This window comes from Antechinus flavipes, chromosome 1, assembly GCF_016432865.1.
Source record: "Antechinus flavipes isolate AdamAnt ecotype Samford, QLD, Australia chromosome 1, AdamAnt_v2, whole genome shotgun sequence".
In the NCBI taxonomy this organism is placed as follows: Eukaryota; Metazoa; Chordata; class Mammalia; order Dasyuromorphia; family Dasyuridae; genus Antechinus; species Antechinus flavipes.
In genome coordinates this window covers 345,685,533-345,701,620 of record NC_067398.1, presented here as the reverse complement: position 1 = coordinate 345,701,620, position 16,088 = coordinate 345,685,533, and positions in this window count along the sequence as shown.

The window sequence follows — 16,088 nt, the reverse complement described above, 5'->3', positions numbered from 1 at the left end:
TTGCTCTGGATGGGGAAGGAACTAAAAGGATTCAGAGGAACATAAGATATGGGTCAGGATCTCTCTACTGCCTCAGTCTCAATTAAACACAAACTAAAAAAAAAATCCTGACACTTAAACAACAGGCTGTTATTAAATTACTCATCAACACCCTGACCTTCAGCAGCTCAGCTCCTCCCCAAGTCCCAGACAAGATGATTATATACAATATTGGAGAAGACTAAGTACTGTATTAAATTATTGAATTGAATATCCTTAAGGGTCTTGAAGATAGGTAATTTAAAAAGCACTAGATGTCTACCTCCTTTATTTAATTGCTGAAGAAACTGAGGCCTAGAAAAGGAAAGTGATTTGCTCATAAACCCAGTTATTTAATATCCGAGCCATAATTTGAATTTGGTTCACTTGATTCCCTACATAAGATGCTATTTCTAATTTACATTTGGTTTGGGGATGGATCATATTGGGGGGGAATATATTAGCACAGTCAGCCTATAGACTGGACTGTGATTATCTAGCAGGATCCCAATTTCCAGAGCACCATCTTCCTATAGTTGAAGAAGATTCACCCTTTCTTTCTTCATTGTGTAAGTTCCGTGTGCCCTGCCCAGGATCAGAGGCTGTCACTAGCTCAGGACAAGCTTCTCTTGGTCCATGCTATTTGGGGAACAGGGACCTATTGTGGGATGCTTCTGGAAGAAGCAGTCTGGTTAATGATTCCTGCAGGGATGTGTGTGTGTGTTGTGTGTGTGTGTGTGTGAGAGAGAGAGAGACAGAGAGACAGAGAGACACCGAGAGACAGAGACAGAAATCTTGTGTTAATGGCAGATCAGCAATCCATGTATCTGAAGCAGAACACCACCAGACATTCTCCCTGCCCCTTTTCCACCACTGATAGGCAAGAGTTCAATTAGGGAAGATTAACTATGACTACCACCATACCAGTCTGAATAGGCTCTTTTTAATTTACCTATATGTTGACAAACTTTCAGAATTGTCTCTCAATTTATGCAGTGTAAACATAAAATTGGCCTTCCAAAATGAGATTTCTATGGTAGGAGCCAAGTCTGCATAAATTTGGAATAACAGTATAGTAAATTCTTGATGAATTAAAAAAAAAAAAAAAACCCACATTGAGTTTTCTATGTTTTACAGTTTCTTGGGGTTTCGCCACTTCTAACCATGAATTTTCCAAGGATTTCAGCTTCAGGGTCATGTGGCCTTGGAAAAGCAGTGATCAAGGCAGTCTGTGGTTGAACTGATATCCACCCATGAGCTATAGTCATTGAAGCTCATGTCACTGAAATGTAATAAAGGCCATCTGGATCTGCTTTAAGTTTGGGCTTTCAAGAATGGGGCTGGGGAGGGAGGACAGGGGTAATAATCTAAGCAAAACCAAAAATTATTTGTCTGCGTATTGCTCCTGAATGAATCTCTGTAGAAAAATAAACACACACACTGTAAGGCAAATGGAGTAGCCAAGAGTTCAAAGTGACCAAAGAAAGGCAAATTTTATAACATCCCTGGACAACTTTAACTCTGGTAATGCACAGGATGAAAAACATGCTAGAGAGGAAGAAGAAAAACCCAAACTAAACCAAAGGTCCCCCTAAATTTAGTGTTCCTCATTTTAAGAGAGCAAATCTTTGACCTATCTATATTCCTGATGGGCAAAAAAGCATCAATATGAATTAAAAATAAGAAGAATAATAGTTCAGAACCTAGAACAAGCTGGAATGATAATGGTCCTACAACAATTTGATGATTACAAGCCAATTATGATTGAAAACTTAAGTGAAATTAAGGAAATGAGGAAAAATAGAAATTCTTCAGATATTCCAGATCTTTACACACAAAATACTTGATTTCAATATTCCTATAACTAAGGGAAGGGAAGCAAAAGCTCCACTTTACAAGGGGAGAAAAGAGGTTCAGTTCAATCAGCAACTTCTAATAAAGACTCAAACCCAGAACACCTTTGACTCACAGCAGAGTTTCCCTTCACTAAAATCAAATTTAAAATTCAAGAAAAACAAGATCATGTTAAAAATACATACTGCTGTAAAGTGTGTTTTAGTTGGGCATGGCTAAGTGGAGTCAAACCAGTAACTTTTTTCTTTCTTAGAGGATTTAAAGTTTATTTTAAATTTAGAAATAGGGAATATGAGATCATTTATTTAGAACTAGAACTAACATCCATCTGGTCTAACCCTATCATTTTACAAATGAGGAAACCAAGGTCCTTTTGGATGATTCATCCAAGATCACACAGTTTAGTAAATAGAAGAAAGCAGAATTTGAACTAACATACTTTAATTCCAAAATGCACGTTTTATTACTGTACAACAAGACCTTAAGGAGAAAAATGTTTTCTCTTCAATTCAATTTTTCATTAAATCATGCTACAGATTTTATTTTTGTTTTATTATGTCATTCTAGTTGGGGTGATTGACTACCCTCTTATACTAGGTAACTAATTAATAAATTGATAAAATGATAAAAAAAAATTTTCTTCAACTTTCAGCAGCCAGAAACTTGGTTGCCATTACTATTAAAAACCACCTAATATATGTTTCAAGTGCTCATACTGTCACCTGGTAGCACAGTAATTTCTGAATATATAGCATTGTGTAGCAAATTAATGAATGAATAAAAGTATATTTTTAAAACATTACTATATTCTAAATGTTTATTACACACAAAAATAAAAGCAAAAAAGAAGCTTGCTATTTAAAGAGAGAATATTCTACACTTGTTGAGTGAATTTGATGTTTTTTGTCGTTGTACATTTGCTGTTTCTTATTTCCTTTGTACTCCTTCTGTACATGTAATTTGATGTTTCTTATTTCCAAAACTGGAAAAAAGAAGTGAAGTGCTCTATAATGCTGTAAAGGATTCAGAACTGATAATGAAGTGAACCATGGCTGAGGCTTTCTGAAATAATTGGTTTAAAGAAAGCCAATTATCAATCAGGATTTGGTGAAAGTGGAAAGGATACAGCAGAAATTATCAAAGTGTGTTGTATATTAACTAGTAATTTTTTCACCCAAAGTAACACATCTTAACATATTAGAAGTGTAACATGTGATACTGGGAGGTAGAGATTTTCCCAGAATGCCCAGTGTGAAAGTACATGGCCTTCCATAGTACATGATTCAATTATTAGTGATTATTTAAATTCAGCTATGGCAACTAGGTGGCACAGTAGATATGAGTTCTGGGTCTGGAGTTAGGAAAACTCATCTTCTTGAATTCAAATCTGCCCTCAGACACTAGCTGTATAACCCTATGTAAATCACATACCACATTTGTCTCAGTTCTTCATCTGTAAAAATGAACTGGAGAAGGAAATGGCAAATCATTCCAGTATCTTTGCCTGGAAAAACCCAAAGTTATGTCCAAAGAGTTGGACATGACTGAAATGAATGAATGATAACATGGACTACTATCAGTAAAACACTTTACTCTGGGGGATTTTTCTTTCTTTCACTTTCTTTATTATTTCATTTTTGGAAGAGGAAAAGAGTAGAAAGAAGGGATGGGAAGGGACAGAAGCACCTAAGGAAGATGACGGAAGCCTTTAAGAGAGCCTAAAGAGAAAAACAAAAATCTCATCATTACTCTAAGTCCTGGAGCATTTGCTACCATATTATCAAGCATCTTCCAGCTTCCAAGCCCTATTCAGGAAGGTTGCTGACCACTCATTTTGTCTAATTTCAAATATCAAGCAACTGATTTGATTCATAGGTTTAAAAAGACACCATAATAGTGATGCATATAGCCCATCTTTAATCAGTATGCAGTATTCATACAAACTTCAAGATTTTTTTTTAAGACTGTATGTTCCTGTCACTTTTAATCACAACTTCTATGACCTCATTTTGTCTTCAAAGTTTTCTTCAACAGTAATGAGCCAACCTAAATTTTATCAAATAAGTAGAATGAAATACAGATGATTGGGTGTTGTTTTCCTCAAAATAATTTCTTTCTAACCCTGATCTGTGATTTCAGCTTTGTGAGGGCTCCTAGGTGAGGAAATTCCCTCTACCAATCTAGATCAACTAAACTGCCCTACAAAGCTGCCCAAGGTACTGAGAGGCTGTGACTTATCCAGTATCACAAAATCAAAACATGTCAGAGGCAGGACCTGAAACCCAGTTCTGACTCTGAGATTGAAAGATTGCCTATCCATAGTGACATGCTGTCTTTTGACAGAAAAAAAAAAAAAAAAAGTGATTTTCCTCTAAAGGCAAGAGAAGGGCATAATGGGATTTAATTGATGAATTCATTTTTAGTATCGCTTTGGGGGGAATGAACTAAACATACAAAATGATGAAATCCAACTAAGTCCAGCAAGATCTCTGTATCCATGAGGGAGGGAAAGTTAAACATGAAGAACATGATAATTTCTAGTCTGTATTCTTTTTTCTATGCTTCACTGAAAATAAATGGATTAACAAAAAGAATCAGACACAGGGAAGCACAACTTTTGCTTTTGAAAGTAGTATATCCAACACTCAGGAATCTTGGCAACTTCCCTAACTGACAAAGCCCAGGCTTTTGAACAATAAGGGAAAGAAGGGTGTGGCCACTTTCCAGGCCAAGAAGGCCTCTGTAGCTGAATTCTTAATAGAGAAACATTCTTCAAATAAAATACCTCCCATAATGAGAGAACCAGAAAGCCAGCGTAGAAAGGGACTCAGAAGCCTTATGGTTCCATTCTTATTTTTCAGTTGAGAAAACTAGGACCCGTATAGATTAAGTGCCTAGAACAAGGCCACACAGTCAGATTTGGACCCATGTCCTCAAACTGAAGAACTAATGTTTTTTCCACTGTATCATGCTGGGATTGTGTTATCTTTACATTAAAATAAAAATTCTTGATGACATTAATCTAGCATGGCCCCATGCAGATAGGCACTCAGCTAAAACATTGTTTTTTCTTGTTGGACTCCTGGGGCAGGATTTATAGGAGGGTATGGACAGTAGTCTCCCAAGGTGGCTACAACATCAACAAAGAGTCCACAGTAATAGTAATGGTAGCCACTTTTGCTTTGAGTTTGCCCAATTCTATTTTCCAAATATTATCTCATTTTCCCCCCTGACAATGAACTTAAGAGATAGATGATCTTATTATCTCCATTTTACAGATAGGGAAACCAAAGTAAACAGATATGAAGTGACTTGCCCAGTATCATAGAATTAGGAAATATTTTAGGTAGGATTTGAACTCAAATCTTCTTATTCCAGGTCTGCTGTTCCACCTAGCTGATTTTCTATATCAATCGATTAAAGATATTGGTAACTCAATGAAGAGAGACAAAACCGAACATCCCTTCCAGGGAAGATTCTGTGTGTGTGTGTTGTGTGTGTGTGTGTGTTTTAAACTTGCGAGGAAATTCTTGTACAGAAACTATTCATGACTGTAGAACAGTACTTGGTCTATAACAAAGCCTTTGGTGAGGATCTAAATCACTGAGAGACTAATTTACCCAAGATTTTACAGTTTAATATGTGCCAGAGGCAGAGACAGTGGAAAGAAAAAGGCTGTGAATCCAGAGTTAGAGGACCCAGGTTCAAATTCCTTTTCCTAGCTATGTAACTCTGTACAGGTCACATTACCTCTCTAGGTCTCAATTTTCTTATCTGTAAAATAAAGAGGTTAAACTAGATGATGGTGGTCTTATAGTTGCTCCCTTCCACCTCCAGATTTAGGATTTTAATTCATCTCAGAGCTTCCCATTAAATGGTCAAAACCAGTCAAACATGAATAGCATGAAGTAATTTCTATGGGCACAACTCAACTGACTTTAAGTATGTACCTGGCAGAAAACAAAACTTAAAAACCAAAAAACGCATCAAAAGATTTTCCAAATTTGCTGCAGGATAAAAATATACAATAAGAATTTACTGAGTAAATGTTCCAAAAGAATAACGTATATTTTACATTTTCCACAATGCCTGCCAATTTTATCAATGAGGCTTGGGCGGTGCATCAGGCCTCACTACTATAGCTTTAGCCCTGGACTCTGGCTAGTAATATTCTGAGCACATCCCCTTTTTTGGAAATGGTCTTCTTCAGCTTTGCACAAAGCTCATGTCATCAGAAGGCCCCAGTATTTAAGTAAAGGCATTCGCCATGGGCCCAGGAAGCTCCCAGCAGGAAGACAACAGTTCCATTTTTAAGAAGAGGCACTTTTGCAAAAGAGCCGAATACTCAGAGAGCCAGCATGGGATCAGGTTTAATGCCATTTTAACTAGGGATATGCTGTGTTGAAAAATGTCAACTACTCATGGCAGGCTAAACCTGGCCCTGAAGAGTAAAAGTATGGGCCAAGAACAAAGAGGGAGATTTCATTAATTGACTTAATTAAACTAGAGGTAGAAAAGCAAGTCGAGCACACCTAAGGGAAGGGGGATGGGGAAAGAGGGAGGAGGATGCTGAACTCAAGCATAAACGAGGACACCTGCAGAGCTGCAGAAGCCAAGTCTGCTTTGTAATTCTTTACACATTAGGCAAGAAAAAAAGAGACACTAATCAAAACCCAAACTTACTCCCTCAGATCAAGGACATCTCAGTTGCACAATTTTATTGGCTGGCTCAAAATGACAGAGAGCACACTTCCAACATCATCTGGTTCCCTTCCAAACCATAATTCTAACCTCCACCATCAGTGAATCCCTCAACGCAACACAATATTGTGTGTACATCTTTTGTGACACTTATCACAGACCTTATGCTAGAGATTTTATCTCTCCTATGACTTTATAAACTCTTAGAGAGCAAAGGCTCATGCAGCTTGGCACCCACCACATATAGTGTCAAATATAATCTAGACCCTCAGTAAATATTTGTGGAATTGATATTATTTATCATCATATAGGGACAACTAGATAGTTCAGTGGACAGAGCACCTAGCCTGGGCTCAGGAAGATCTGAATTCAAAACTGCCTGAGTTAATTACTAGCTAAGTGACCCTGAACAAGTCACTTAACTCCTATTTGTTTCAATTCCTCATTTGTAAAATGGGAACACATTGGAAAAGAAAATGGCAAAATAACTCGAGTATCTTTGCCAAGAAAACCGCATAGTGGAACACAAGTGAACTAACAAGAATTTTCATCTTTGTCATCTTGTGCATTTATATAGCACTTTCAGGTCTATAAAGTCCTTGATAAATGATAACTTATTTGATTCTCACAACAACCCCTTGAGGGAAGTACTGTTATTATTTCTATTTTACAGAAAAGGAAATAGGCTAACAATTTAAAATGACTTGTTCAATGTCACACAAACAAGAAATCCCTTAAGCTAGATTTGAATTCGGCCCTTCCCTTACTTCAGTTGAGTTCCACTTTCCATTCACTGGTCACCTAGCTGTCTCTAGGATTAACTTGGTTCTTTTTGGAATCTGATATATTTAATGGTTAACTCTGATTCCCATTAATCTGGAATTTGTGGAAAAATCATTAGAATGTGGGTTCCTTGAGGGGAAGAGTTCTTCCTGCTTTTTTATATCCAGAACCTCTAACACAGAGTCTGGTATAGAAGCAAACATTTAATAAATGTTCCATGTTGCCCATGGTGCTCAACAATTAAACTGAGAATAGTGGCATAACTCTGAATTTGTTTTGCTTTCTTTTTGATACTGACATCCTGAAAAGAGTAATGAACTTAAAATCAAGCCAAGTTCAAGTCCTGTCTAAGACACTCATCAGTTAAATGACCATAGACTCTCTCTGGGAGCCTCGATTTCTTCCACTGTAAATTGGAATTCACTACCTACATCAAATAATTGTTTTTAACAAGAAATCACTTTGCAAACCTTAAAAATTCATGGAAGAAGGCCTGATGATGATAGGTCGCTGTTTATTATAGAACTCTTTTGAATTAATACCTCTTTTTAAAACTTAATTTGTACTTTCAAGTACTTTATAACATACATAATCTTTAAAATATATTGCTTTAAGAACACTTTACAGTTTATAATCATAAACTAGTCCACTAAATCAGAGTGCTTTTTTTTTCACCACCTTTATTCAACATTATTGAAATTTTACTTCATTGACAGAAATTAATCTTGAATGATAGAATTATTTCGGAATTAGTTATCCTAGAAAGCAGATATTCTTTGAGAAAAATAAAATCACAGATCTCCTCTTCCCACACTAAAGACAAAAGAGGGGAGAGGAAGAAAGGAAAGGGAAGGAGAAAGAGACAGAAACAAAAATAGAGAGAGAAAAAGAGAAAGAGAAAGAGAGAGAGAGAGTGCAAGAGAGAATGTTTTTCAGGAGTACAAGTTTCCTTATATTTATTATGAACATTTATCTCATCTGAAGTTCATAATAACTTTTAGAGATAAGTCTTGTAACTATTACTAACTTCTTTTGATGGAAGTAAAAACAAAGGCTCCGGAAACTTGAGTGACCTACTTGCCCAGTGTCACATAGCTTGTTAAGTGTCTGAACTAGCATTTGAATGCAGGTGTTCCTGAGTTTGTGTGTAGCCTTCTATCCAGCATACCACAGTGTAATGGGAATTATATCTATGTATACTTTTAAATTAAGGCTCATGTGTATTTATATTCAACATAAGTCACAGAAAATTGGTTGAAGAGAGTTCAAGTGGAGCACTGGACCACGGTCTCAGCTTTTTAAATAGCTTGAAGGATGCTCAGCTGTAACTTTGATTACTCAAAGCCAAACATTATCACAGCATGTTCGTGGCACATACACTTAACTGCTCATTTCTGACTACATGATGATAATTGGGTAAGACTGGAGGAAAAGATCACATTATTCTTTTATAAGAGCCCTAAGTTTCTACTCTCTTCTACTCCATCTACAGGGGTTGTCAAGGATCAGTGATTAGATTTTTATTAGAGAATGAGTAATTAGGCCTTTTAGCATCTGGATAGGTTGTTTTATTTTGATTCTGGAATCAAGCCTTCATTGACATCAATAATTCTCCAAGACCTTCTATTCAGTCAGATGGAAGGGTAGAAGGCTTGAGTAGGGACATCTTGCAGATGAGAAAACAAAAGAACAAAGAAATAAAACTGTTCCCTGAGGTGAGAGTCAGATGAGAAGAAAAGCCCCATTTTCCAGACCTCCCCCAAGATCACACTTCCTTCTATTTCCCCAATAAATAACTTGGGAACACTTTATTCCTGAAGACACCTCATTACAAACCTTCATTCTCTTCATTTCCTTTCAGCCAAGACTAGCTTGCCCCCAGGGAAGGCAGGCAGACAAGAAGCAACAAAAATAATGAGGAGTGAGAGGTTTGAGAGATTCTTGGGCTAGCTAGCCATTCAGATGTCCAGTCAGGGGCTGGTCAGCCTCTCTGGATCCCTCCTTTGAACCTATGCATTTTCTCAATCAGATGTAGACCAGAGTGTGTTTACAATGAAGCCTCCCACTACATCCCATCTTATTCAGATGAAGCAGTTCTTCAGCTACTACACTGTCTGCTGACTCAAGTTAAAGGCTTAGTAAGTAAAAAAAATACACCAGAATTTCACCTATAAGTAGCAGAAATTAACTTCAGAATAATAGCCTGGCAAAGTGAAAGGGCCAAGTCAGAAAACCTGGTTTGGTGACTGGCCTGAGCCCCTTATCTTTCCCATCTCATTCATAAAATTGAGAGAACTATTGTTGAGAGGAAAATGCTTTGTAAGATGAAAAGCACTACGTAAAAGAAGCTATTTGTTATAAATTATTGGTTAAGAGTCTACCAAGCAACCAAGCAGTATTTCCCAAGTGCCACCTGTATGTTACTACTGGGCAAGTTAGAGCTAGAACTAGTGAGCAAAAGAACAAACTCAAGGAATTTTTAGCGAGATCAAGAATTCAATACAATTCAAAAATATGTATTGCCTACTATAAACCAGGCACTCCAGCAGGTTACTGAGGCAAAAATGCTTTCCCTCAAAGAGTTGACACAAAGTGAAAGGCCTTGGGGGAGGGAAGGAGAGGGGAGAGGAACATAATATAATACAAATACAAAACCCAAAGTACTTATAATACAGATACATAGACACAAAATATATACCATATAACACTGACACATAAATAGTAAGTATTTACACTATAACCTAGACACATAAACACGAAGTCTTTACTAAACATTTTCTCAAACTATAAACTAGATAGCAGTTTGCCAATCAATCTGCTTTGGTAGAGGGTGGTTCCTCACCTGGAATTCCTTCTCTACACAAATGCAATCAAAAGTCACATCACAAATTGGATGGGCCTTACTCTGCAACTTGTAGTCATAGAGACTGTGTGTGTGTGTGTGTGTGTGTGTGTGTGTGTGTGTGTGTAGAAAACAGGAGTGCTATTCTTTTGAAGCATGAGTTCTTAACCTGGGGTCCTTCAAACTGTTTTTTAAAGTTTTTTCATAACTGTACTGCAATATAATTAGTTTCTTTAAAATCTTATATATTTTAGGCATCTTAAAACAGTATTCAGAGAGGGGGTTCATAGGTTTTCCCAGACTGCCAGAAGGTCCAGGAGTCTACAAAAGAGATTAAAAGCTATTCCAAAGGAAGACAGTAATTCAAAGAAGTAGAAATGGGAAGGAATTGCATTAAGTTTGATCAGATGCCTAGAGATGAAATGTCAGGTCATAGAAACAAGAAGCACATCACTCCATGATCCTGTCCGCATGACACACCCACAATGGAAACCCCACAAAATTTTCTCTTTTGAGTAAAGAGAAATCTTAACTAGCCATAGGACTATCAGTAATGGTTGTTCTGGGTGACTTAGTAAGGAAGTTCCCACACTTTGAAAGAAATTTCACGCAGAGCCAGAAACAAGCTTGGTCTGGAAAGAATTGGCTCAGCAGGTTCCAGGGGCCACCATGTGTGTGAACATCTCTCCCCCAGATGAGGAGAGAAGCATAATTCAAGCTTAACAGAAGCATAGAGTTTTCTGAGAAGTGCTAGACCCAAAGCTTATGGGTAATCCAGGGGGTTGGAGCATCAAAAGGAATTATAGACCACTCACAGAGCAATCTTCTGAGACGCTTTCTGCAGCCAGTTCCTAAAATTTCAGACGTCATTCAGTAGTGTTTACAAGAGAACAGTAAAAATGGGCATAACTTTTTTTTTTAATATAACCAGACCTACATTTAGTCAAACCAATTTCACTCTTTGTTCTTCAAAGGGGACACTATAATTCTCTACTGCTTCGCCTCCCTATGACACTACCTGCAAAGCCTCAGTACCTCCTGGTTATTCCATTTAGTTTAGGTATTCCTAAGGCATTTTTTTTTTTTTGCATCATTACAAATCTGGTAAATCCTATGCACCCTTTTCTCAGAACAACACTGTTTCCTACATTTATAATTGAAAGAAATAGTGAGTTATGGTGAGAGGTTAATAACAATAATGTTGTAATTTCTCATTCAAATTCACAGACATTTAAAAACAAATTTGAAAATTTTGTTTGTTTTGAATATAACTGAGAAAAATATTAAATAAGTAAAATAAAACAAAAAGAAAATAAAGTTGCATTCCACCCCATCCAAGTTTACAGACCTCATATTTATTTTATTTATTTAATAATATCCCATTCCCCTCCTATTTTCCTGCAGGGTAAGATAGATTTCTATACCCCTATTAAATATGTATGTTATTTTCTCTTTGAGCCAATTCTGATGAGAGTAAGATACAACTTTATTTTCATTAACTGCTAACTGAAATTTAGAATTTCTTTCAAAAATTAATGTAGACAACAAGACATTTGAGAAGGTATCTATAGGCTTCATTAAAAGGTCAAAGGGGACTGTGACACACAAAAAAAGGTTAACTACTGATCTACAATTTGGGATTATGAATCCCAAATTACTAAATTGTACACATCCTTTGAACCAATGATACCATTACAACCCCACCCCACCCCCAAGAAAAAAAGAGATCAAAGGAAAACATCCTTATCTACAAAAATATTTGTTGAATTTTTTTATTTTTTATTAAAGCTTTTTAATATTTACAAAACATATGCATGGGTAAATTTTCTTTTTTCTTTTTTGTTTTTTAATAACTTTTTATTGACAGAACCCAGGCCAGGGTAATTTTTTGCAGCATTATCCCTTGCACTCATTTCTGTTCCGATTTTTCTCCTCCCTCCCTCCACCCCCTCCCCCAGATGGCAAGCAGTCCTTTACATGTTAAATAGGTTACAGTATATCCTAGATACAATATATGTGTGCAGAACCGAACAGTTTTCTTGTTGCACAGGGAGAATTGCATTCAGAAGGTAGAAATAACCCAAGAATAAAAACAAAAATACAAGCAGTTTATATTCATTTCCCAGTGTTCTTTCTTTGGGTATAGCTGCTTCTATCCATCCTTGATCAATTGAAACTGAATTAGCTCTCTTTATCGAAGAGATCCACTTCCATCAGAATACATCCTCAAACAGTATCGTTGTTGAGGTATATAATGATCTCCTGGTTCTGCTCGTTTCACTTAGCATCAGTTCATGTAAGTCTCGCCAGTCCTCTCTGTATTCATCCTGCTGGTCATTTCTTACAGAACAATAATTGAATTTTTTTTTTAACTATGGTAAAGAATTGGAAACTAAGAGAGCTCCCATCAATTGGGTAATGATTTAACAAATTATGATGTACAAATATAATCGAATACTATTATGTCATGAAAAATGATGAAAGAGATGACTAAACAAATTATGGCATATAAATATAATGGAATACTATTGTACCATAAGAAGTGATGAAAGGGATGGCTTCAGAAAAATCTGGGAAGTCGTATGCAGAGTGAAGTGAGCAGAAATAGGAGAAAAAGCTATATTAGAACATTACAACTTTCAAAGACTTAGGAACTCTAATCAACACTATGATTCCAGAGAACCAAGGATAAAGCATGCTACCTACTTCCTGACAGAGCTGTGATAGATTTAAGCTGGACTGACATATACTTTTTGGATAGGAACAGTGTGAGAATTTGTTTTGTTTGACTATGTGTATTTGCTATTAAGGATTCATCTTTTCTTTTCTCTTTTCTAATGTGGGGGGACAGAAAGAGAAAATAGATTTTTGCTCACAGAAATTTAAAAAAAAAAAAAACAACAGCTCTGATCCAGGTTTTTTAACATTCAACAGGTACCTATGCAGCACTTGGGCCAACCATATTCAACCTTTCCTTCTTGCTACTTGGTTGGTTCACTTCCTCTTATGATCAGACATTTCCTGATTGATATCTTTCAAAAAGCTTCATACATAAGTGATCATTGACAATATGCTGCAGTTTATTGATGCCTACCAAATCTTTCTTCATTGCGCACTGGGTCTATTATGATTCTCCAGAAATTGCATTTTCAGTGATTGGCAATTATATAAGTCTCACCAAAAGAACACTGATGTAAAAAAGATAAACAATTGTACCAATATGAAAATGCTGCCCTAATTCCCAAATGTTATCGAGTCCAATCTCTTCCTCTTATTAAATTAATCCTTATTAAAAAGATAAACTTGTTCTTGGGGAAGGATAACACATTAATCTCAGCATTCCCTATCACATGTGAAGGGAAGAAAGGGATGGAGGAACTGCCAGGCACTTCCAGTACTAACAGAAAAAGCTTCTCCCCCAGGGGCTTGGGGCACTTGGAGTGAACAAAGGAGAGAGAGAGGATCTCAGGGATCATACATTTAAAGCTGGAAGGGACTTTTCTGGCTCTCACTGAGACCTGGCTCCCTCCTAATGACACAACTACCCAGGCTACTCTTTATCACTGGCTGGACTTTTACTTCTCTCCCAATAACCCCCCAATCACAGGTCCAGGTGGGAAAGTTGGAATACTCTTTCTCCCCATTGCCACTTTTCTCCTCTGTGAGGTCACTCACAGTGACCTCTCCCACCTTTATGGTTCATTTATTCATTCAGTATTTATCACCCAATCACAATTCCAGCAGCTGTTAGATTCTTGCCTCCAGGATACTTTCTTTCCATCCTCCAATCGTTCAATACCTGGCTCACAATCTTTCTCTTCTCCCCAACTCCTGCCCTCACGCTAGGAGACTTCAACATACATAGTGATATTCCCTCAAACACTGTAGCCACACAATTCTTCAACTTACCCATTACCCCCAACTCACCTTAGCCACAAAGATAGCCATACCTTTGCTCTTACCATTATCCACAAATGCATCATTGCTATGTTAATGAGCTCAGAATTTCCTTTACCCGATAATAATTTATTATCATTCCACCTAGCCCTCCACCTTGCAACCCCAAATCCTGTTCTTCATCCACACTGTTACAGGAGTACTTCAGTTCTGCCAGACCATCACTCCTATCCCTTTGTAAATCATTTCACCTCTGCATGCTTCATCCTTAGTCCTCTGGAATTGTGGTTGGTCAGAGTGTGGATTAGAGTTCGCAGTTGAGTTATTAGCACTTTTCTCTTCTGCCCATTGGCTCCCTTACCACCAATCTTGCCCTGCCAGGCCTTGGCCTCAGATCACTTGTACCACCTGCCTTCTTTGCTCCTACACAGGTATGGCTGAAAAAGTCGTGAAAATGTGCTAACTGGCAGTACTACATATTTGTTACATAACTTTAACAGGGCCCTCATTTGTACAGGTAATCCTTTTAAACTTCCCCAATTAATTAGCTCATTATCTCATTCATCACAATTGCTCTTTTCATCCCACCTCAAACCTTCCATGGCTCCTGTTCTCCTCACTCTCTTAGATGAAAATCTTACCTCACATTTTACTGAAAAAAAATTGAGGCCATTCATCAAGAGTTCACTCTTTGGGGAAAGAACCCACATCTGTAAAAATGTCTATAGCAATCCTTTTTTGGTGGCAAGGGATTGGAACCTGAGTGGATGCCCATCAGTTGGAGAATGGCTGAATAAGTTATGGTATATGAATGTTATAGAATATTGTTGTTCTTTAAGAAATAATGAGCAAGTTCTTTTAGAAAAGCCTGGAAAGACTTGCATGAATTGATACTGGGTGAAGTGAGCAGAAGCAAGAGAACATTGTACACAGTAACAACAAAATTATGCAATGATCAACTATGAGAGACTTAGCACTTCTTAGCAATACATTGACCCAAGACAATTCCAATATATTTGGGATAGAAAATGTTATCTACACCCGGAGAGAAGTATGGAGAGTGAATGCGAATCAAAGCATACCATTTTCACCTTTTTTTTATTTGTTTGCTTTTTTCTTTCTTGAGATTTTTGTCTTTTGTTTTGATTTTTCTTTCACAGCATGACCAATATGTTTAAAATGATTGTATATGTATAATTTATATCAGATTGCTTGCCATCTTGGAAAGATGGTAGAGAGGGGAGGGAAGGAGAAAAGAAAATTTGGAACTCAAAATTTTGCAAAAATGATTGTTAAAAACTATTTTTACAATAGTTTTTTTTTTTTTACAAATTTTACAATAAAATACTATTAATTTTTTTTAAAAATATATAAAATATATATAAAAAGAGCTCCCCTCTTTTCTCCTCATCTCACATCATCTAAATGCTTTTCACCACTATTATATTCTACTCCAGCTTCACTATGAAGAGATGTCCTAAGACAAACCTCTCTATGTGAACAAGTGATCAATCTCAATCTATCATGCCTTTTTCAGCAGATTGCTCCTTCTATCATCTTCGTTTTCTCATTTGTCTACTGACTGGTTTCCTACTGTCTCCAAGTATGTCCTTCTTTCCCCATCATCCTCCAAAAAACAAAACAAAACAAAAAATCTTACTTGATCTACAAATTGCTGATCAATATCACCCTCTATCTCTTTTGCCTTTTATGGCTTAATTCTTTGGGAAAATCATCTACAATGGTCACTACCACTTCCTTTCTTCTTACTCTCTTAATTCTTGACAGTCTGGCTTCTGATCTCATCATTCCACTAAAACCATTCCTTTTAAAGTTAACAATGATCTCTGAATTGACAAATCCAATAGACTTTTTTCAGTCCTCATCCTTCTTGATCTCTTTGTGCTCTCTTTCAATAACCACTTCTCCTTTATATTCTCCTCTCTAGGTTTCTGAAACTCTACTCTGACCTAGTTCTCCTCCTACCTGTTTG